The sequence below is a fragment of the Bombina bombina genome, chromosome 2 (assembly GCF_027579735.1).
Source record: "Bombina bombina isolate aBomBom1 chromosome 2, aBomBom1.pri, whole genome shotgun sequence".
Taxonomy (NCBI): domain Eukaryota; kingdom Metazoa; phylum Chordata; class Amphibia; order Anura; family Bombinatoridae; genus Bombina; species Bombina bombina.
This window is the reverse complement of record NC_069500.1, coordinates 379,355,679-379,378,843: the sequence shown is the minus strand read 5'-3', so window position 1 is coordinate 379,378,843 and position 23,165 is coordinate 379,355,679. Positions and strand designations below refer to the sequence as shown.

General features: G+C 37.4%; 1 protein-coding gene across 1 annotated transcript in view; it reads right to left on the bottom strand.

The window, feature by feature from the left end:
* The window catches only part of TMEM132C (transmembrane protein 132C), a 563,570-nt gene that overhangs the window by 156,721 nt on the left and 383,684 nt on the right, over nt 1-23,165 (bottom strand). The gene's annotated exons all lie outside the window — the stretch shown is intronic.

The following is a 23,165-nucleotide window of genomic DNA, read 5'->3' as shown; positions in this document are numbered from 1 at the left end:
AACCTTTGTAAAAATTCTCGGGGCAGTGGCCAACCTGAAGGGAAGAGGTACAAATTGGTAATGCCTGTCTAGAAAGGCAAACCTTAGGAACCGATGATGATCTTTGTGAATCGGTATGTGAAGGTAGGCATCCTTTAAGTCCACTGTGGTAATGTACTGACCCTCTTGGATCATGGGTAGGATGGTCCGAATAGTTTCGATTTTGAATGATGGAACTCTGAGGAATTTGTTTAAGATCTTTAGATCCAAGGTTCCCTCTTTCTTGGGAACCACAAACAGATTTGAATAAAATCCCTGTCCTTGTTCCTTCCGCGGAACTGGATGGATCACTCCCATTACTAGGAGGTCTTGCACACAGCTTAGGAATGCCTCTTTCTTTATCTGGTTTGCTGATAACCTTGAAAGATGAAATCTCCCTTGTGGAGGAGAAGCTTTGAAGTCCAAAAGATATCCATATGATCTCCAACGCCCAGGGATCCTGAACATCTCTTGCCCACGCCTGGGCGAAGAGAGAAAGTCTGCCCCCCACTAGATCCGTTTCCGGATAGGGGGCCGTTCCTTCATGCTGTCTTGGGGGCAGCAGCAGGCTTTCTGGCCTGCATGCCCTTGTTCCAGGACTGGTTAGGTTTCCAGGCCTATCTGGAATGAGCAACAGTTCCCTCTTGTTTTGAAGCGGAGGAAGTTGATGCTGCTCCTGCCTTGAAATTTCGAAAGGCACGAAAATTAGACTGTTTGGCCTTTGATTTGGCCCTGTCCTGAGGAAGGGTATGACCCTTGCCTCCAGTAATGTCAGCAATAATTTCCTTCAAGCCAGGCCCGAATAGGGTCTGCCCCTTGAAAGGAATGTTGAGTAATTTAGACTTTGAAGTCACGTCAGCTGACCAGGATTTAAGCCATAGCACCCTACGCGCCTGGATGGCGAATCCAGAATTCTTAGCCCGTTAGTTTAGTCAAATGAACAATGGCATCAGAAACAAATGAGTTAGCTAGCTTAAGCGTTCTAAGCTTGTCAATAAATTCATTCAATGGAGCTGTCTGGATGGCCTCTTCCAGGGCCTCAAACCAGAATGCCGCCGCAGCTGTGACAGGCGCAATGCATGCAAGGGGCTTCAAAATAAAACCTTGTTGAATAAACATTTTCTTAAGGTAACCCTCCAATTTTTTATCCATTGGATCTGAAAAAGCACAACTGTCCTCAACCGGGATAGTGGTACGCTTTGCTAAAGTAGAAACTGCTCCCTCCACTTTAGGGACCGTCTGCCATTAGCCCCGTGTAGTGGCGTCTATTGGAAACATTTTTCTAAATATAGGAGGTGGGGAAAAAGGCACACCGGGTCTATCCCACTTCTTGCTAATAATTTCTGTAAGCCTTTTAGGTATAGGAAAAACGTCAGTACACACTGGCACCGCATAGTATCTATCCAGCCTACACAATTTCTCTGGAATGGCAACAGTCATTCAGAGCAGCTAATAACTCCCCAAGCAATACACGGAGGTTCTCAAGCTTAAATTTAAAATTACAAATCTCTGATTCAGGTTTCCCCGAGTCAGAGATGTCACCCACAGACTGAAGCTCTCCGTCCTCATGTTCTGCATACTGTGACGCAGTATCAGACATGGCTCTAACAGCATTTGCGCGCTCTGTATCTCTCCTAACCCCAGAGCTATCGCGCTTGCCTCTTAATTCAGGCAATCTAGATAAAACCTCTGACAGGGTATTATTCATGATTGCAGCCATGTCCTGCAAGGTAATCGCTATGGGCGTCCCTGATGTAATTGGCGCCATATTAGCGTGCGTCCCCTGAGCGGGAGGCGAAGGGTCTGACACGTGGGGAGAGTTAGTCGGCATAACTTCCCCCTCGACAGAACCCTCTGGTGATAATTCTTTTATAGATAAAGACTGATCTTTACTGTTTAAGGTGAAATCAATACATTTAGTACACATTCTCCTATGGGGCTCCACCATGGCTTTCAAACATAATGAACAAGTAGGTTCCTCTGTGTCAGACATGTTTAAACAGACTAGCAATGAGACTAGCAAGCTTGGAAAACACTTTAAAACAAGTTTACAAGTAATATAAAAAACGTTACTGTGCCTTTAAGAAACACAAATTTTCCCAAATTTTGAAATAACAGTGAAAAAATGCAGTTACACTAACGAAATTTTTACATTGTATGTAATAAGTTAGCAGAGCATTGCACCCACTTGCAAATGGATGATTAACCCCTTAATACCAAAAACGGAATAACAAATGACAAAAACGTTTTTTAAACAGTCACAACAACTGCCACAGCTCTACTGTGGCTTTTTACCTCCCTCAATGCGACTTTTGAAGCCTTTTGAGCCCTTCAAAGAAGTCCTGGATCATGCAGGAAGAAGCTAGAAGTCTGTGTCTGTAATTTTCGCTGCGCAAAAAAGCGCTAAAATAGGCCCCTCCCACTCATATTACAACAGTGGGAAGCCTCAGGGAACTGTTTCTAGGCAAAATTCAAGCCAGCCATGTGGAAAAAAACTAGGCCCCAATAAGTTTTATCACCAAACATATGTAAAAAATGATTAAACATGCCAGAAAACGTTTTAAAATACACTTTTATAAGAGTATGTATCTCTATTAATAAGCCTGATACCAGTCGCTATCACTGCATTTAAGGCTTTACTTACATTACTTCGGTATCAGCAGCATTTTCTAGCAAATTCCATCCCTAGAAAAATATTTTAACTGCACATACCTTATTGCAGGAAAACCTGCACGCTATTCCCCCTCTGAAGTTACCTCACTCCTCAGAATATGTGAGAACAGCAAAGGATCTTAGTTACTTCTGCTAAGATCATAGAAAACGCAGGCAGATTCTTCTTCTAAATACTGCCTGAGATAAACAGTACACTCCGGTACCATTTAAAAATAACAAACTTTTGATTGAAGAAATAAACTAAGTATAAAACACCACAGTCCTCTTACGACCTCCATCTTAGTTGAGAGTTGCAAGAGAATGGCTGGATATGACAGTGAGGGGAGGAGCTATATAGCAGCTCTGCTGTGGGTGATCCTCTTGCAACTTCCTGTTGGGAAGGAGAATATCCCACAAGTAATGGATGATCCATGGACTGGATACACTTAACAAGAGAAATATGTATTTATGAATAAATAGAACATATTCTGCTATGTGCAGAACATTGTAATGTGAAATATTCATATTTTTATGCTGGATTAGCGCACTTGAGAATATGCGATCAGGTTTGCGTGCCAGTAGTGTGTTTTCCACTTTTTTTACTTATATGGGAGAATAGGTTATTGCACAAGTGACATTGTACGTTTGGCTTTTTACGTGCATTGGTTTAGTACACAAGTGAAATCATTTTCCTTTCAACTTGTAATATGAGCGCAACCTGACACATGCAAAAGCTTATTTCTAGCACTCGAGCGGGAACGTTAAATAACACTCCACTTGTAATCTGGCCCTTTATTGGGCATTTGAGGTTATGCTGAGCTAACATCTGTTGAAGTTTAAATGTGGCAGAGAAATGGATATCAGAACTCTCACATTTTATTCAATGCTCTTAACAAAGGACCTGTGGTAGTCTATGAGACCTTGTCAAGCATCTCCTGGGGCATGTTGAAAAAAAGGGTTAAAGAATGGAAGACAGGTAACTCTCTGGGTTGGAAATATTTACTAATTCACTAGTCCAGGACTAGTAAGAAAGGAACTATAACAGACTAATAAGAAATGTGGCTATATTATATATTTAAACTGAGTGGTCTAGAAATCACCGTTACTTACTGGCAAACTGTAGCATACCTCCAAAAGTTTTCAGGAACAGGGAGGTGAGGGGTACTTGTTGATGAATGCGCATCTGTGTTTTGTGGGTGGAGCCACCACAAGGGCTGAAGATGTACATGGATGTGGTAGGACCAGTAATATAGCATTATGCAGAACAGTTGGGAGGTATGCAATATTTATCCCTCTTTACTTAGAACTTACATTAATCAAAGTGCTAAATTATTAAATGACGGGCCAATTAAAGGGATAGAAAAAACATTTTTTTTTACTCCCACTTAAATCTAATTTATATGCTTTAAATCTTTGCAATTAACACTGTTCATGCAATTTCTCATCAGAATATATAATGTTGCCAAAAACATATAATGCTAATTATCTTGGCCCTATAATGATGTTCTACCTAGGTAGAAACATCACGGTGGCCCGCATGCGATGTTCAGCAGGCTCCTGACAGGCGCATATGCATATTGCAGTACCTTATCTTCTCTCTCCTTCGTCACATCACTATCCAGGTTCCATGCGCTGGTGTTCTGTCGAGAACTCCAATTCCTCGAAAACTCCAATCTGACGTCACGTCCGGTGACTCTTCTATTTTCACTATCTGTTTTTGCCTGTCTTGGGGGGCGAACCACCGATCCTCTGGCATACACCCCAAGTAAACCTTGGGGAATGAGGTTTACAAGGGGGGCTTTGCTCCACCTTGAACCCCCCAGGCAGAGGCAAAATAGATAGTGAAAATAGGCGATTACAATACCCATCTAATTGGTTGTGAATCCTGTCACTCACTAAGACATGGACCAATTAGATGTATGGAATCATTGGTAGTGACGGCAGATTGGAGTTTTCAATGTACTGGAGTCCACAATAGAACACTGGATCGTGATGTTGACGCTGGAAGAAGTTGCAAACTACAGAGGAGGAGTTCAGAAGCTCACGGACAGAGCAGAAGAATCTCAGATTTGTTACAGGTAAGTATTCCAACTGCCCCTAGAACAATGAGCAAGGTGAATTATTTTTATTATGCGGATTACATGTGGAGACTCCATCTGCACATGCAATAACCTTTGAATACAAGTGTGCATGCGATGTTGCGCAATTACAATATTTAAATCACTGTTTGCCGCTACCTCGCCATTGGATCGGGTGCGGTAGCTGAATTAACATAAAGTCTGCCTCCTTTTGTGGGCGGTCATTATCGCTCTTTTATAGAGGGTTTCAAAGAAAAAAATAAGGTATTTAGAAACTTCGTTTTTATAAAAAATACTTTTTATTTTATTCCATATAGTATAATAATTATAATTATGAGTTTTATTTATGTCATTATATGATACACTTTCTAAGCCTTTGAGGTCTGCATTAGGCATTTAAGATATACTTTATATAAAGATGTAACAAATAAAAATGTATTGATAAATACTTAAATAGGGTTATATAGTTAATTCCCGTGAAAACAGAAAGATCCACATCATAAGCAGATATTTATAAAAGCCATGCTGTGTAAAAGTGTATATTGAACCCATTTTCTTATTATTTTATTATTGCGTGCCTAGTATTATTTTCAGAACCTAATAGAAAAGCTGTGTAAAAATAGCAGAAAAACATATTACTAATGTATGTAGATAAAATGTGTTATTACTCCAAAAATAAAAAGCAAACAGTCTTTGAATGATACACTTAATTATGATATTGTCTTTGATGCAGCTGTGCATGATAAAAAAAAAAGTTGAAAGCTTTTTATAAACATCACACAAAAAGTCTTGATTTATAAAAAATATTTAGGTGCCTTTGGATATAATAAAAATGCAAGCTCATATGCTACTATTTTGGAGACTTACATTTGAGACTTCTAAATATGTGTCTTGGGTAATAAATAACGGTAAATGTACAGATAATTTTAACTTCTTCAGTGTTTTAAATTATAAAAAGATTGCATATAAATGATCTGTAGATACAAAGTTTCTACCTCACAATGATAATGATGGCATATATTGCATATTATCCGATACTGAAAGTGATAGAGTTCATGGACTTGTGTGCTGCATTTGCTCCCAAGTAAAAGGGACATTTATTACTTGCTATGGGAGTTGCTATAACTTTATAATGTCAGTATCTTATGAGCTTTGCTATTATGTGCGGCATAAATCTGTTACTGCTGTTACTAAACTGCTTTTAGTTGTCGTGCAACAAAATTCATTGTGGAGCATCATAAAAAAATTATCCTTTGCATCAAGTTAACCCCAACTACAAATGACATCTGACTAAGAAGCCCGAATCATAATTACCTTACCCCCTTATGTTCTTCAGACACAATTAACCTTACTTGCTGCTAAGGCACTTTTTCTTTAAACAAAAAAATGGCCTAGAAAGAAGAGGGTGAAGATAGATATTTTTCACATAGACATTAAGATAAGTGAACAGTGGGTTTGGGGGTTAGGTGTTATAGTTTGTTACCATGGGAAACAGGGGTTAGGTGCTTTGTAGTGATGGAAGTAAAAAATCACATAGAAGGGATTTTGAGTAAGGAGAATATATTAAAATGGGGAACTTGTATGGGGTAATTTAGAAAAACGGGGTAAAAATAGCAGGAGAGACATTTAAGGGTAGATTTACCAATGTCTGTCCGACATGATACGCTGTAGCGTATCAACAGATTCAACGTTTCAACAGATAATACGATTGAATTCCGCGTAGAATATGACACGAGATTGATTCGCTGTAGTTAACAAAGCATCAAGATTGTCAAATGTTGCAAAGTTCGACATAATTTACACTCCCATGAGATGAATCTGACGCATATCGATACTCGTGGTCTTCAAGCGGAATACTGATGATCTGCTCTGATATCCTCCAAAATTGTAGCATAATACTGATGATACGAGTTGTCATTCGATTGTAATTGAATCCTTTGAAATGTATCCAATATTCAACATTTACGCTTGCGTCCATTTCGATGCGGCGTACCTATCGTTCAAACAGCTACCTCTGAGGCTGCGAATGCCATAGGAATCAATGGGAGTCTGAAAATGTTTGATCTAATGTTTTTTGTCATTGCAGACAACTGACAATATACAAATTTAATAATTGAAATAAACGTGTCTTTTTTTGTCAGTGATGTTCGATATTAATGAACTATAATATTCATGTCCATTTTATAAATGTTACCATGGTTCACTTCTGTTCTCATGCTACAGTAATAAGTCTGTGTATTGCATACCCTAATTCCTTGTATAATGAAAAATTTATTTTATATATATATATATATATATATATATGTATATGTGTGTGTGTGTGTGTGTGTGTGTATATATGAGTATATTCGAAGATGGTATGAATAAAGTATGAATAAAATTGCAAGAAGAAGAATAAAATGTCTTCACTTTATAGACATTCAGGGTAAAGATTTAGATATTTTGCATACAAAGAGAGAAGCGCTCTACCAGGAACGAACAACAGCTCAGTGGCTTGTTCTATGGCGATTTACCACCCGGAAGCAGCCTCTTTTAGACCAGTGTGCTTTTCACAGAAGAAAACTTTCCTGAAGTATATCAGTCTGATCCTGCCAAGTAAGGTCAGTCCAGCCCCGAAATACCAGGCAATTCTCCTCTGAACAAGGAACATGACAACCCCAGACGATTTAGATAAATAAGGTTATTCGCAACATTGATAACTCTTATATAACAAAAGTACGATGCTCATTCCGATGGTCATCGCGTCGTACTTGACGCGCTTGTTTTTGACTGAGCTTTTCATAAATACGGGAGTTATGTAAATTTGCGGCATCGGTGTCTAGTGAGCGTATTGATGTCATCTAATGCACTGAGATTGACGCCTTGATAAATCAAGGCCTTAGTATTTGTTTTTTTGCAATGTTTTTTTTATTTTTCATTTATTTAATTTTTTTTAAATAGTTATGTTAGGTTTATTTATAGTTTAAGCTTAGGTTTTTTTATTTCACAGGTAAGTTTTTTTAATTTTAAGATAGTTATATTGTAACTTTAATTTAAAGTTCGGGAGGTGTTAGGTTTAAGGGTTAATAGTTTAATTTAGAAGTTGTGATGTAGGGGGGCAGCGGTTTATGAGTTAATAGGTTTATTTAGGTGTTAGCGACGCGGGGGCAACGGTTTAGGGGTTAATAGGTTTAGTTTAGTATTTGCAATGTGGGGGGCTGCAGTTTAGGGATTAATAGCTTTAATTAGGTGTTAGTGATGCGGGTGTGCAGCGGATTAGGGGTTAATAATTTTAATTAGTGTCGGCGATGTTGGGGCGGCAGTTTAGGGGTAAATATCTTTATTTAGTGTTGGTGATGTCGAGGGGTGGCAGATTAGGGGTATTTAGACTAGGGGTTTATGTTAGGGTGTTATATTTATACATAACTTTCTTGTCCCCATAGATATCAATGGGGATTGCGTTATAGTGATCACTATTCCGCAATTGCAGGGGTAATTTTTTTTAACACTTTCTCGCCATTGATGTCTATGGGGGAAAACATGCACGAGCACATCAAGTCAGGCCTTGGCTTTTGTGCGGTATGGAGCTTAACGCAACATATTGCACAACAAAATACATTTTTTTCTGAAATGTGTAATGGCAACGCTATGGAAAGTGCGGTACCGCTAAATATTTAGCGTTATTTACACACGTAGTAGTGCACAACTTGTAATCTTAGTGTATGATAGGAATTATCCTTAGATTCAAATTCTTTTATTTTCATATTTCATTGCTAGTTGGGTATCTTTTTATAATAGCTTAAATTTTTAATTTGTATTGATATTATTTAGCTGGATGATATATAGGACTGTCTCCATTTACTATTGGTTGAGCAGTAGCAAATCATGTCTGCCAGACTTTGCTGCGAGTGGGCAGAATATTCATTGTAGCCCTTTCCAGACAAACACCTTGTCATATACCATATACCTATAAGACCTTATAATTTTTTTATTAATATTTAAATGAATATTTGTTATCAGAATCTGTATACATGAGTGTAACACTTTATTTTTATGTACATATCTTGTGTTTGATGCAAATTTTTTTATCCCTTACACTTTATGCTAGATCTTCAGTCACGCTAACCAGACAAGCGCAAATTTGTCTGGTTAATCAAGTTTGTCCTTGAGCACACCTGTTTACTTTCAACTTGTAATACACATGCCAGTCAGCATGGTCGTAATATTGCTTATCGCTACCCATGCTATCTTTTGCACTTCACTTGTAATCTAGCCCAGAGATGGTCACAATACATATGGTAAGGTCATTCAAGAACGCCTGGGATACGCATATCTTTAGGATTAACTACAGTTACACTTCAAATAAAATTGGAGCAGGGTTGATGGACTTCAGAAGAAAATTTGAGCAGATTTAATGGACCCTATGCTTCTTACCTGCTGTCAAAAACCCATGGGTTCCATTAATCAATTAGCAGGTGATTAGATTTCTTATTTGAGAATATGTCCACCTGTGATTGCAGCTAGAGGACAACATCAAGCTGTCTACATTAATTACTGCATGAGTGGTCACTAATGCAGCATTGCACTCTGCTCTCCCAAACCAATTGCACAAGAGCAGGGGCTATTAATCACCATGGTCACATTATAAAGGGCAAGCTGAGAGCTGGTTGAGAGGCTAAGAAACAGTGGCCTGAAGACAGCATGAGCTCCAAAGCTGCTTCCACAACTTAATAACTGGAGACCTATGTCAATGTGTAACTGGTAGTGACAACAAAAGTCTCTTTTTTATTGTTCCTGTAAACGTGATTCCCTTTCTGTTTAGAAAAATAACCCTTCTGTTATCCATTACAATGAAGTGAATGTATTTGACCACAATCAATACTTGGAATTTATCAGTCTTATTTTAAAAAAAAAACATCAGAGGTAGAACACATAAAATACTAAATAAATGTATTTTGATTAGATAACCATCAAAAATGATGTGATTTATATAATGACAATATTAACTATAAATTTTGTACACTATATCGTCTCTTTGTAAGGATTAAATAATAAAAAAAAACCATTTATTCTGAAGACAATTAAATACCAAAAGCACTCAAAGTGTTTTTCACATATATACATTTAGCATCCCCTACACTTCTTGCTTAATGTCTCTTGAATATACTGGTTCCATTTTAGCAGATACAATCGATGTTCTGTATAATTCACATAATAATAAACACAACCAATATATTCTTTAGTCTAGAGTTGTTGTTACTCCAAGGAATACACCAATTAATTCTTAGCACTGGTATGTAGACAACTGCCATTGAGTACTAGGCTGGAAAGCATTGAAGTGGGACTAATTTAGGTACTAATTTCCCATTAACTTGGGCAGAATAAGAAATTGAAGTGACAGCTACTAAATACAATCTGCCAGTGTTTATGGCTTTAGGAATAATTTGGTTACAGACTAACAAATCTCTTGGTAGAACTAAATTGCAGCATGTCCATCAAATATACCTTTAGGAAGCATTTTGTTTTTTTCTCATTGTGTAAAGAGGCAATTAGTAGACATTGCCCATCATGAGCAAAAAGAGAATTAACACATTTTAGAGTAAATATCTGCATACTAGAAAAATGTAAGATATCCTATTTAAAATTACTTTTATCAGTTATGCACACCATTTGTTAAAACTAGATTTTAAAAGTTTGTAAATCCAGTGGTTTATATTATTATTATTCCTTATTTATAAAGCGCCAACAGATTCAGCAGCGCTGCCCATGGGTACAAGGATGAAAGTACAACGGAGAAACAATACAATAAAAAACAAAATATTACAGACAAATACAGGGGGAATTGAGGGCCCTATTCCTGTGGGAACTTACAATCTAGAAGGGTAGGATGATGGGAAACAGGAGGTGGGGACTGCAAAGGTAAGAATGATATTAGTGAGGAGATAGATGAGGGCAACTGTTAGGTAAGTAAAGTTCATTTGTTAATGAGTCGGGTGATAAGCTTTCCTGAACAAAAACGTCTTTAGGGAACATTTTAAGGAGGAGAGGTTAGGGAAAAGTCTGACAGCTCAATGAAGTGCATTCCAGAGGGTTGGTGCCTCACAAAAGAAGTCCTGTAGTCTAGCGTGACAGGAGTTGATGGTAGAGGACGCAAGGAGCAGGTCATTGTTGGATTTTAGGGGGCAGGCTGGAGTACATTTGTTGATGAGTGAGGGCAGGTAGGGTGGGGCACCATTGATGAGGGCTTTGTAGGTCAGGGTGAGAATTTTCAATTTAATTCTGCTGTGAATGTGGAGCCAGTGAAGGGACTCACAGAGAGGTGCAGCAGAAACGGAGTGTCGAGAGAGGTGGATTAGCCTGGCAGATGCATTTAGGATGTATTGAAGGGGAGAGAGGCAGGAGAGAGGAAGGCCAGTTAGTAAGTTATTACAGTAGTCAAGTCGGGAAATTACTAGGGAGTGGATTAGCAGTTTAGTAGTTTCATCACTTTGAAAGGGATAAATTTTGGAGATATTCCGTAGGTGGTTGCAGCAGGATGAAGAGAGCAATTGGATGTGGGGAATGAAGGACAGATTTGATTGAGTCAAGTGTGACTTTGAGCGTAAAATATTCTCCAAATATTTGTCTGCATTTGTACATATATATCTTATTATATAGATGTCACCATTTTGGACCATTTATCCATTAAAAAATGCCCTTTATCAAAGGTGCACATATGTTAAATTCTTCAATATAATTTTACATTCTTTATTTGCAGTTGCATTGTTAAATAAAAAGTAGGATGCAATATAATCATCTTACTGCTTTTTATTGAACCTATAATTGCTTAGGGCCCAGTGATCTAAAGTTCTACGATCAGGCGAGATGATCTGAGAAGTCTTGTAAGTATGGTGAGGTCCCAGAAAAAAATTTAAAAACTCAAAATTTACCTTAAGACATGTTTATCTCACTATGCAGCATTCTGTATGTGAAGGAGAGGCACCTATATTACAATATAAGGTCTAAAATAAATTATGTGTGATTTTTCTCCATGCCAACGACTTTCTGATCATTGGGCCATTAGTGTTTATATTTGATCCATAGAGGTATTTTACATAAATGCTTATTAACCATACTGCTGCAGTGTAGAACATTATTGTGTTATGCTGTAGGGCCTTTAAAGTCACAATTTTTTCTTTGTTGCATTAAAATAGTTTTTTTTTACGTTTTGTTTTTATCTAATAGAATATGTTACTGTCCACTAATAAAGTTGTGGGAGGATTTGTAATCAGTAAGCTTCTATCCAACATACAAATTGTGCACTTCATGTTAGTTTCAAAATATAAACACATAGGGGCTTATTTATGAAAGTGATACAATGTAGCGTATCATGTCCACTCCATATCGATAAATGCCGACAGCATACGCTGTCTGTATTTATCATTGCACAAGCAGTTCACCAGAACTGCTTGTGCAATACCGCACCCTGCAGATTCACGTCCAATCGGCCGCTAGTAGGGGGTGTCAATTGACCCAATCGTATTCGATAGGGTTGATTTCTGTCTGTCGCCTCAGAGCAGGCGGACAAGTTATAGAGCAGTGGTCTTTAGACCGCAGCTTCATAACTTCTGTTTCCGGTGAGCCTTCAAGGGGCATTTGGAGCTTGATAATTTGGCCCCATAAATTTAACCTTGTTTAATGCAAAATGTATATTACTTTTTAACAAGATTAAAAAGTTCTCATACATGGTAGAAATTTGATAAGGTTAATGTTTCTTTGATTTGAAGTATTTGGCCATCATCCTACACTACAAACTCCATTTCTCAACTGGCGGGTGGACAAGGTTCACTTTCATGAACCTTGTCCTCCCAGCTTCATGTCAACATTGCACAAACCACTGCTCAAGCACAAGCATGGGCTGTCAATCATCCCAATTGAATCTGGATTGTGAGCCTGAACAGCTTGAAAAATGGAGCCCTAGATCCTTTACACTCCCCATCAGTCTTACACTGAGTGCCCATCAGTACAATCCCCTCAGCTAGTTCATTATTGCCCTATCCAGGAGGGTTCAATGCATATATTACCCTATCTGGGTTATATATGAGATTTATGCAACATAAGCAACACCATTCATCCTGCCAAAGCACTGCTCATTTAAAGTTTATTTTGGTAGAACATATTATTGTTTTGTTTATGTGTTTATAAGTCTTGCTACCTAGTTATTTACATATTTAGAATCTGAAACAGCCACCAAAAACTAATTTATAGAGTATGATGTGTTGCTCCTTCAATAGTCCCACCCTAGACCTGAGCCTAAACATAAATATAATAATATACATAAAAATAAAAATAAAAAGTGACCGCACTTCCAAATATGATAAATGCTCAGGCACGGGATGGAGTCGGTCCTCAACTCAATAATAATATATAATAAATAATCCCAGCCAAAGAGACTTTGAATTTTTTTTTTTAATTAAAGTGTAAGATAATACCTAATGTATCAATCTCAGGAGAGATACAAAGTTCCGCTTGCTCACATCCACATTCTCTGATACCCCACTTTTCTCCTTTCGGAGAAACAGAAATCTGAGGGACACATTAATTCGTGCAGATTGGGGTTCTATGAAGAAACCACTTGAAATAAGCAAGAAAGGATCTTTTCCCTGTATGAATTGTGCCTTGTGCCATTCGATGCAACAAGGAGATTCTATTAGTCACCCTCAATCAGGAAAGAGGATACCTATTAAAGGACGGTTTTCATGTAGCTCCAAGTACGTAATTTACGTCATTAAATGTCCGTGTGGCTTAGCATATGTTGGCGAGACCACCCAAACTGTGAGGGATCGGATACGCCAACATAAAACTGCGATTGGCAAAGATGATGAGGATGCACCAGTTGCACATCATTTTACTAGATTTGCACATAACAAAAGCCAACTTAGATTTCAGATTGTTGATGGGGTACCACCTCTACGTAGAGGTGGGGACAGACAGAAATTACTTTTTAGGAAGGAAGCACAGTGGATTAGAAAATTAGACACTATGGTACCCAAAGGTCTCAATCGAGACATTTCATGGGGTAACTTCATCTAAATTTGGTTATGAAATAAGTGGCTTTGCAATAGGATGCATGTGGCAAAGAGAATTGCATATAGAGAGCTGTTTGGCTCACGATTATTGGCTTTAGGTGATGTAGGGATCAAGGTTGAAACCTAAGTTTTTTGCTTTTTCCGATATTTATACCATTGAAGTTTGGATCGATGATCTCGATATTTTGCAGTAATGATTGAATAATGGCTCATGGCCTAAACAAGAGTATTATTGTTTTTTGTCTTTTATCACAATATTGAGCAGATAACATATACTCATGTATTATTGTCAACAGTAATCACTGAAGGAGGTTCTATTGTCTAATAGGGTTATTGATATAGATCGTAAAATGAGCTTCGTTTTTGAATCTTAAAATTATATAGAAGTGCAGCTTAGGCTGCAACATATTTTGCAAAATAGAATTGCGTCTGGGCAGCTTCATGTATGTACTTTGGGATCAAGATACCTTTAAAGCACAAATGTGCAGAGCTGTATGGTTCTACACGCAGTTAATGTTTTTTACATCATTAACTCAAACAAATCTTTTTTTTTTTTAGTCTCTTTTTCTTTTTTTAGAGAGTAGCGCCCTATAGCTTGTATACTGCACATATAAGTAAGCATATACAGATATATTTTGCAGTGCTCGATGGCTTTAGAAAGATATGTGATACATTGTGGGAAGTGTGCAGGCTTTAATGTTTCTTTCATTATCAATGATAGTCTTCGTTTGAATAAAGCACGCTCTGTTAGGATTATAACTATGTTCGTTATTTAATAATTTTTGCTATACCCACGTTGTTTTGTTTTCATCTGAGTGCTATCGGTACTATTCGTGAGGCTTAGTCGTATCCGGTATCCACGGCAGTATGAACATATGCAGCGTACATGTTGTGATGTATGGAGGGTGTGTTTGGGCTATCCAATAGATTTGTAGCTTTACAAGTTTAAATGTTACACCCTTTCTAGCACCTGGACATTCCTTGACAAAGGGGCGGAGTCCCCGAAACGTGCGTCGGAACCAGTAAAGACGCTATCACCGAATATTACCTGCTGTGCTGAAGCCACTCTGTGTATCGTCTACATGAAGCGTGCTTGAGGTAAAAAGAGCGAGATGGGATGCGGTCCATTTTCACACTGAAGATTTCTCCGGTGACGAGTCTCACGGTAATATTGGCTACACTGGCCGGGTAAGGCTACACCACACCTGTTTGTTTGCTTTTGTCTTCAACATCCAAGGCATTCTATAACTGACGGCTATGATATCAAGACGACTATAAGCAATGTTTGGTGGAAACTGCATATGCTGGGCTTTATATTACGTGAGTGAAGATATAATAAAGAGTGTGAAGTTGGATTAGCGGTATACCTCGCTAAGCACTGCTTTCACAGCAATTCAGTATAATATATTGTGTGATCCATTACACAGTGTGGCAAACAGCTTATATCTTTTAAGTTTGATAACAGGATATTGTGAGATTTAACATATAAATTTGACAAAACAGCTTATACCTTTTTCAAGTCTTCAGTTTGTCCTCAAGAGTTATGGATTGAGACATTATTCTTTGTTTGCACATATATATTGCTATAGCGAAGCTGTATGGACTGCTGTCAAGTCTATTGAGTTGCAAGAAGATAACCGGATACTCTATATGGGGAAACATACAGAGGAAAATGTTGCCTGACATAGAGCAACTGTAATATTTACTTTTGATACAAATGATTTGATTCCTGTTTCTTTCCAGACTTTACAGAGGACTTTTGTTACTTTTGCTTCAACATTTCTATTTGTTTTTTAAGTGATTCAGGTGATACTGTCCTTTCTCACTCCCTGGGGACGCCTAGGAGTGGGAACCATATTATTATCATTACTATTTTTCTGGAAACTGTTTTTCTTTTTGTTATTTAGGTTATTCATTTTGTATGTGGTACGGATGTATCTGGTGGATGGGGTTTGTGTGGATGCGAGCAAGCGGAACTTTGTATCTCTCCTGAGATTGATACATTAGGTATTATCTTACACTTTAATTAAAAAAAAAATGTCAAAGTCTCTTTGGCTGGGATTATTTATTATATAAATATAATAATGTTTTAATTTTATTAAAACTTTTAACTATCGCACTTTAACTATCTGCACATTAGTAGCAGCTAGCAGGGAGTGTCAATCGACCAGGTTGTATCCGATCAGGCTGATTGCTGTCCGTCACTTCAGAGGTGGCGGACAAGTTAAGGAGCAGCGGTCTTATGACCGCTGCGTCTTAACTTACATTTCCGGCGAGCCAGAAAGTACAGGGTTAGATAGCAACATCTGCTGCTAGGTAAATCTACCCCAAAGTATTGCCTTTAACAGTAGTGATTTTAAACATAAATATGCCCCTGTCTATCTAACCAACAACTTCCTTAGTTCTAAGATATACATTGTATCTCATTATAACTATTTGAAAGCTTTGGCTCTAGTAAATTATTTCATTATTTTCCAATCAGAAAGTCAAACCTTTTTTTTCTTCACTTGGGTAACAAAAGGAAAAAAAAAACATATTCTGCTTGTCTTCTTTAATGAATATTCAAGTGAATTATATTCCGTTACTTTCATTTACAGTTAGCAGAAAGAAAACCAAAACATAAAAAGACTTGAAATCAGGAAACTTTTTGGCCTAAAGCTATATGGAATTTCAGAAGCCAGTCTCATGACATGACGTCTTTGAAGTACACACAGTTAATATCAATGCATAAAGAAAAATATATTCCAACTAACTGCTGCTTTGATGTAGAGTATTAGAATTGCCTGTATTAGTAAAATTCAATTACATTATCAGTTAATATTAAAACTTTTGCTACAGCCATAAGAGAGTATTATCAAAAAGAAAAAAAAGCTATTTCTCAAGACCTTTTTTTCTTTGCATTTTAAAATAATAATATTCACAATGGGTTTAAAAGTGTTTTTTTTTTCTTCTAACCAGTTAAAGAATAGATGTTGGTCCAAGAAATTATTAGAGAAAAGTCATTCTGATGTTTTATGATTTAAAGAAGCATATTCGTTCCCCAATAAGAATCTCATCCTATGAAACAAACTACATTGTTTTCCAAATATAAATACACAGGAGGTGTAGCTGTCAGGGGCACTTACCTAGTACTGATGAAAGTTGCTTCAGACTTTTGACTTATAGGAATTAGCTGCAGATATGTTTGAGTGATCAAATCTACACCAGAGAAGTTCAAGTATAATATGTAAAATAAGCATGATCAGTTGGTACATCAGTAGATTGATTGCTCTGAAAGCAACCATTCCCAGCTTTTCACAGTTAATGTGCAAAGCCTGACACCTTATGGAAGTTTGGAAATTGCTATGCTATAAAATATATTTAAAAAAATATTTGTACCTAAACCAAAGACGTTGCAGGTTTCCCAGAACACTGAGGGATTTATTAGATCACTCCAGAGACTTACATCCTATTTGTAAAAGCTAATACTACTTTTAAGTGTAGAATGCCAAATAAGAACACAACATGGCCTATCAACCAATATCCCTCGTCCCAGACAGATTCAATTAAAATAGCAACTGTATTTATGGTCCTTTGGCAGAAACACTTGCACACATATATACGTAAGCACTTTTTGGTACTGCAGCGACAACCAATGATGATTTCACATTGTTGTCATTAATGTTTTTCATCCAGCAAATAGTCTTTAAAATGGCTGTTAAATAAGCCTGTTAGATTATTGTTTTGAGCTACCTAAAGTATGGCAGTTGAAGATTGTTTTGAGCTTTCATTAACTTCACTATTGAAGATGTGTATACTATAGCGAGTGCTCCAACTACTTGGCAGGCATACATATTAAAAACTTAAGGGCCAGATTACAAATGTAGCGTGAAATATAGCTTCTGTGAAAGCAATATTTACTCTCCACTGAGTAATACCAGCACACGCTAATGTGGGCTAATATTACAAATTGACTACTTGCGTTTGCATTGCTGGGAAACATTGCGCTCATGAGAGTGCGCTTCCATAGGCTCCACTCGGAGTCTCGTTCTCATGCTGTGACACATGGCATAAGAACTAGCGCAGTGAAGGAGGTAAGTAGTGCAGCGATGGCAGCAATGTGTACATATATATGTATATGACTATATACATATATATTTGTGTGTTAATATGTGTATATACACATATTAACATATAAATATATACTGTATATGTTATAAGCATATATAAATATATTTACAGGGGACACAAAGTTCACATAAACTGCAATGTAAAGGCACTACAGCCGCTGACGTTAGCCCCCAAAAACTGCTAAATGCAGCTTTTTTTCTTCTTCAAATTCTACATTTAAAGAAAAAAAAAACTAACAATTAAGTTTGGGGACATTTATAAAAATTAATCTAGAGATCTGGGGGCCTATTTATCAAATGTCTGTCCGACATGATCCGATCAGCGCATCATGTCCGACAGACATCGCTGAATGCAGACGGCATTACGCTCTCCGCATTCAGCATTGCACCAGCAGGGGGTGTCAATCAATCCGATTGTATTGAATCGGGTTGATTTCTGGCGATCGCTGTCAGCCTCCTCAGAGCAGGCGGACAGGTTATGGATAGGCTGACCATATTGCCGCTTTAAGAAGGAACACATATGAAAAATACATATGTGAGGGTTCTTATACAAAACCATTTCGTTAAACAGCCCTGAAAACAGCCCTGACATATGTATTTTTCATATGTGTCCCTTTTTAAAGCGGCAATATGGTCAGCCTAGTTATGGAGCAGCGGTCTTTAGACCACTGCTCCATAACTTGTGTTTCTGGCAAGCCTGAAGACTCGCCAGAAACACGGGATTTCAAGCTCCATAAGGAGCTTGATAAATAGGCCCCCTGATATCTAGTAAATTTTATAAGCGCTAATTGCTACCACAAGCTCGTGGTAGCAATAACCAGCCACGGGCAAGCAATAAATTAGCGCTCCACTTGTAATCTTGTCCTAAATGTGTTACTTTCTAAATAGCACAGTAAATAAAGTATACAGTTTTGGTCAAAATATGTTTTTTATCTGTCCCTTATGAGATTATAAATATTTTTTTGTTACCATAGATGAAAGGATGCATAGCTATCAATTTCATTGTACGGGGAAAAAATCTTAAAAGTAAATCCTCAAAGACCATAAACTTTGTATTCAGTGTTGTTGACATGTAAATGACATGTAAATGAATACATTTCTGTGTATTTATATGTCTGATATTTTTCTAGCTATTGTATAATATTCTGACATTTGGAAATCTAGAATGAACTAAACTATTGTGCAATATATAGTATTTAGCGGACCTACACTATAGCAATCAACGTTTCTGAATAAAACAGACTTTTATAAAACCTCAGTACATTTCCATGCTTGAATTGCCACTCTCTGGCCATCATCAAAGCAGAAAGTGTGCACAGTTCCTATTTTTTGTCTATCATAATCAATGTGTATCAGCAGTGAAATACCCTCAGGCGTGTGCCTCTTTTGCTCTGCAGGAGTGGTGATGCTAAGTAAAATGAAATATAGTTCAGAGAAAGGACAAGTATTAGTTTATTTCCTAATGCTTGCCACGGTGGTATTGCTATTTTCAGCATCATTTTATGTAAGTTAATTCAGCCAGAATTTCTGTAGTTATAGTGTAATATTTTTACTTTAAGTCTAGGGGAATAAACTTAAATCTGTATTTTAGTTTAAAAAAAAATATTAACGGCCAAGGTACATAAAACCCAAAATTATTCTTTCATGATTCAGATACAGCATATATATATATATATTATTGAATTTGCTTCATTCTCTTGGTATCCTTTGTTCAAGGAGCAATAATGGACTACTGGGAGATAGCTGAACATACTGTATCTGGTGAACCACTGACAAGAGGCATATACACACAGCCACCAATGATCAGCTAGCTCCCAGCAGTGTTCTGCTGTTCTTGCGGCTTGCTAGGTATGCTTTTCAATAAAGAATACTAAGAGATGGAAGCAAATTAAAAATAGAAGTAAATTGTAAAACTGTTGAAAATTGTATGTTCTGTCTGAGTCATGATAGAAAAATGGTGGTTTCCCTTTAATTAAAAAACTGATAAAGACACTGAAGACAGAATTAAACTTTTTTTTATTGAAATAGTGTCCAGTTAAAGAAAGCAAAAACTTTCCAATTTACTTATTTTACTTATTCATAGTAAGGGAGTATTAATTTGTTGAGAGTGAATACATTGTTTTAAACATTTTATCAAACACTGCTTCAGCATAATGGTTAAGCCACATGCATGCTCCTGAGCCTTAATATGTTCTTATGCAAAATAATTACATTTATACAAAGAATTTTAAAGGTTGCAAAATCTATCGGAATCATGAAAAATGATGTTGGACTTCCATGTTCCTTTAAGGGATTTCAGAAAATCTGGATTGGTTAAAATAAGATAGGATATAATATGGACCAATGGCACCACATCAAACGCCCCTTTAATATGGATATTTTTGTTTAAGCCTTCAAATAAAAAAATGCTATAAATGCTATGTATTTGCAGCATTTACAATCTGTTTCAGAAAGAAAACCATCTAATCACTCATGGTATTGTTGTGTAAGTGCAATGTCAATTCAGGACATTTTAAAACTAAAATATAACTTTTATTGCATAACTAATTATAAAATGATAAAATACAGAGACCCTGTAAAGTCTAATGGTGCTTCAGAAGACTGTATTATTGTCAATTCTCATGTATCTAAAAATGATCTTCCAGAATCCTACTTTCACTGGTTTGGATAATACTGGTAAGTAAATGTGGATAACTGTTCTAAACAGAAAATGAAGCATTATTCCAGAAACTAACAACAGCTCAGTAGCTTGTTTCATGGCACAGTTACCACCTGGGAGTACCTTCTTTTAGCCCAATTGTGCTTTTCACAGAGAACTTTGCTGAAGGGTATCAGTCTGATCCCACCAAATAAGGTCAGCCCAGCCCAGAAATACCAGGCAATCCTTCTCTGAACAAATAAAATGGCAGACGACCGTTCTCCTCTGTGAAAAGAGCAACTGGGTTTAAAGAAGCTACTTCCAGGTGGTAACTGGGTCATAGAGCAAGCCACACAGTTGTTTGTTCTTGGCAGATTGCTTCTCTTTCTGTATGTATTGGGATTTCTGATCTATATTCCAACATGGCTCCCATAAAAATAAAATCTTAAAAAAACAGATTGTTTAAAGTTATATTAGCATAGCCTCTATACTGCAATTTACAATCTTGCATTCCTCACCTCCTGTTTCCCAACCTCCTACCCTTCTACATTGTAAGTTCCCACGGGAATAGGGCCCTTAATTCCTCCTCTATGTGTTTGTAAATTTTGTCCTGTCTCTTACAAGTTTTATATCATTGTTTTATTTCAATGAATTGTAACCATGGACAGTGCTGCGGAATATGTTGGCACTTCATAAATAAAGTATAATAATAATAACACTACTGACATGTTTCTCCATTATCGCCTAAATTTAGAATTTTTCGGCCAAAGGGGTGCATTAGCTACGCGTCTTTTTTTTCTAGCGCTGCTTCTAAACAACGCTGTTATTGAGATTTCTCTGAAGGGCTCCGTTAGGCTCCAAAAAGGGAGCGTTGAGCCAAAATTACGGCCACTTCAACCCTCAATACCAGCGTTGCTTACGGTAGCGGCTAGCTGGAAAAACGTGCTCGTGCACGATTCCCCCATAGGAAAAAATGGGGCAGTTTGGGCTGGAAAAAAACCTAACACCTGCAAAAAAGCAGCGTTAAGCTCCCAACGCAGTCCCATTGTTTCCTATGGGGAAACACTTTCTAAGTCTGCACCTAACACCCTAACATGAACCCCAAGTCTAAACACCCCTAACCTTACACTTATTAACCCCTAATCTGCCGCCCCCTCTATCGCTGACACCTGCATTATACTATTAACCCCTAATCTGCCGCTCCGGAAACCGCCGCAACCTACACTATACCTATGTACCCCTAATCTGCTGCCCCTAACATCGCCGACACCTATATTATATTTATTAACCCCTAATCTGCCACCCCCCAACGTCGCCGCTACCTACCAACACTTATTAACCCCTAATCTGCTGACCGGACCTCGCTGCTACTATAATAAATGTATTAACCCCTAAACCGCCGCACTCCCGCCTCACAAACCCTATAATAAATAGTATTAACCCTTAATCTGCCCTCCCTAACATCGCCGCCACCTAACTTCAAGTATTAACCCCTAATCTGCCGACCGGACCTCGCCGCTACTCTAATAAATGTATTAACCCCTAAAGCTGTCTAACCCTAACCCTAACACCCCCTAAATTAAATATAATTTTAATCTAACAAAATAAATTAAATATTATTAACTAAAGTCTTCCTATTTAAAGCTAAATACTTATCTGTAAAATAAACCATAATATAGCTACGATATAACAAATAATTATATTGTATCTATTTTAGGATTTATATTTATTTTACAGGCAACTTTGTATTTATTTTAACTAGGTACAATAGCTATTAAATAGTTATTTACTATTTAATATCTACCTAGTTAAAATAATTAACAAATTACCTGTAAAATAAATCCTAACCTAAGTTACAATTAAACCTAACACTACACTATCAATAAATAAATTAAATAAACTAAACTAAATTACAAAAAATAATTTACAAAAAATTACAAAAAAAACCCCCACTAAATTACAAAAAATAAAAAAAGATTACAAGAATTGTAAGCTAATTAAACTTACTCTAAGCCCCCTAATGAAATAAAAAAGCCCCCCAAAATAAAAAAAATTCCCTACCCTAATCTAAATTACAAAAGTTAACAGCTCTATTACCAACCCTTAAAAGGGCTTTTTGCGGGGCATGCCCCAAAGAAATCAGTTCTTTTGCCTGTAAAAACCCCCCCACAATACCAGCCCCCAACATTACAACCCACCACCCACATACCCCTACTCTAAACCAAACCCCCCTTAAATAAACCTAACACTACCCCCTGAAGATCTCCCTACCTTCAGTCGTGTTCACCCAGCCGTGCACCGATGGACCAAAAAGAGGACATCTGGAGCGGCAGAAGTCTTCATCCTATCCGGGCAGAAGAAGACATCCGGACCGGCGGATCCATCCTTCTTCCCCGACGCCTACTTGCCAAATGAAGGTTCCTTTAAATGACGTCATCCAAGATGGCGTCCCTCGAATTCCGATTGGCTGATAGGATTGTATCAGCCAATCGGAATTAAGGTAGGAAAAATCTAATTGGCTGATTGAATCAGCCAATCAGATTCAAGTTCTGGATCTGCATCGGCTGGAAGAAGATGGCTCTGCTCCGCTCCGGATGGATGAAGATAGAAGATGCCGCTTGGA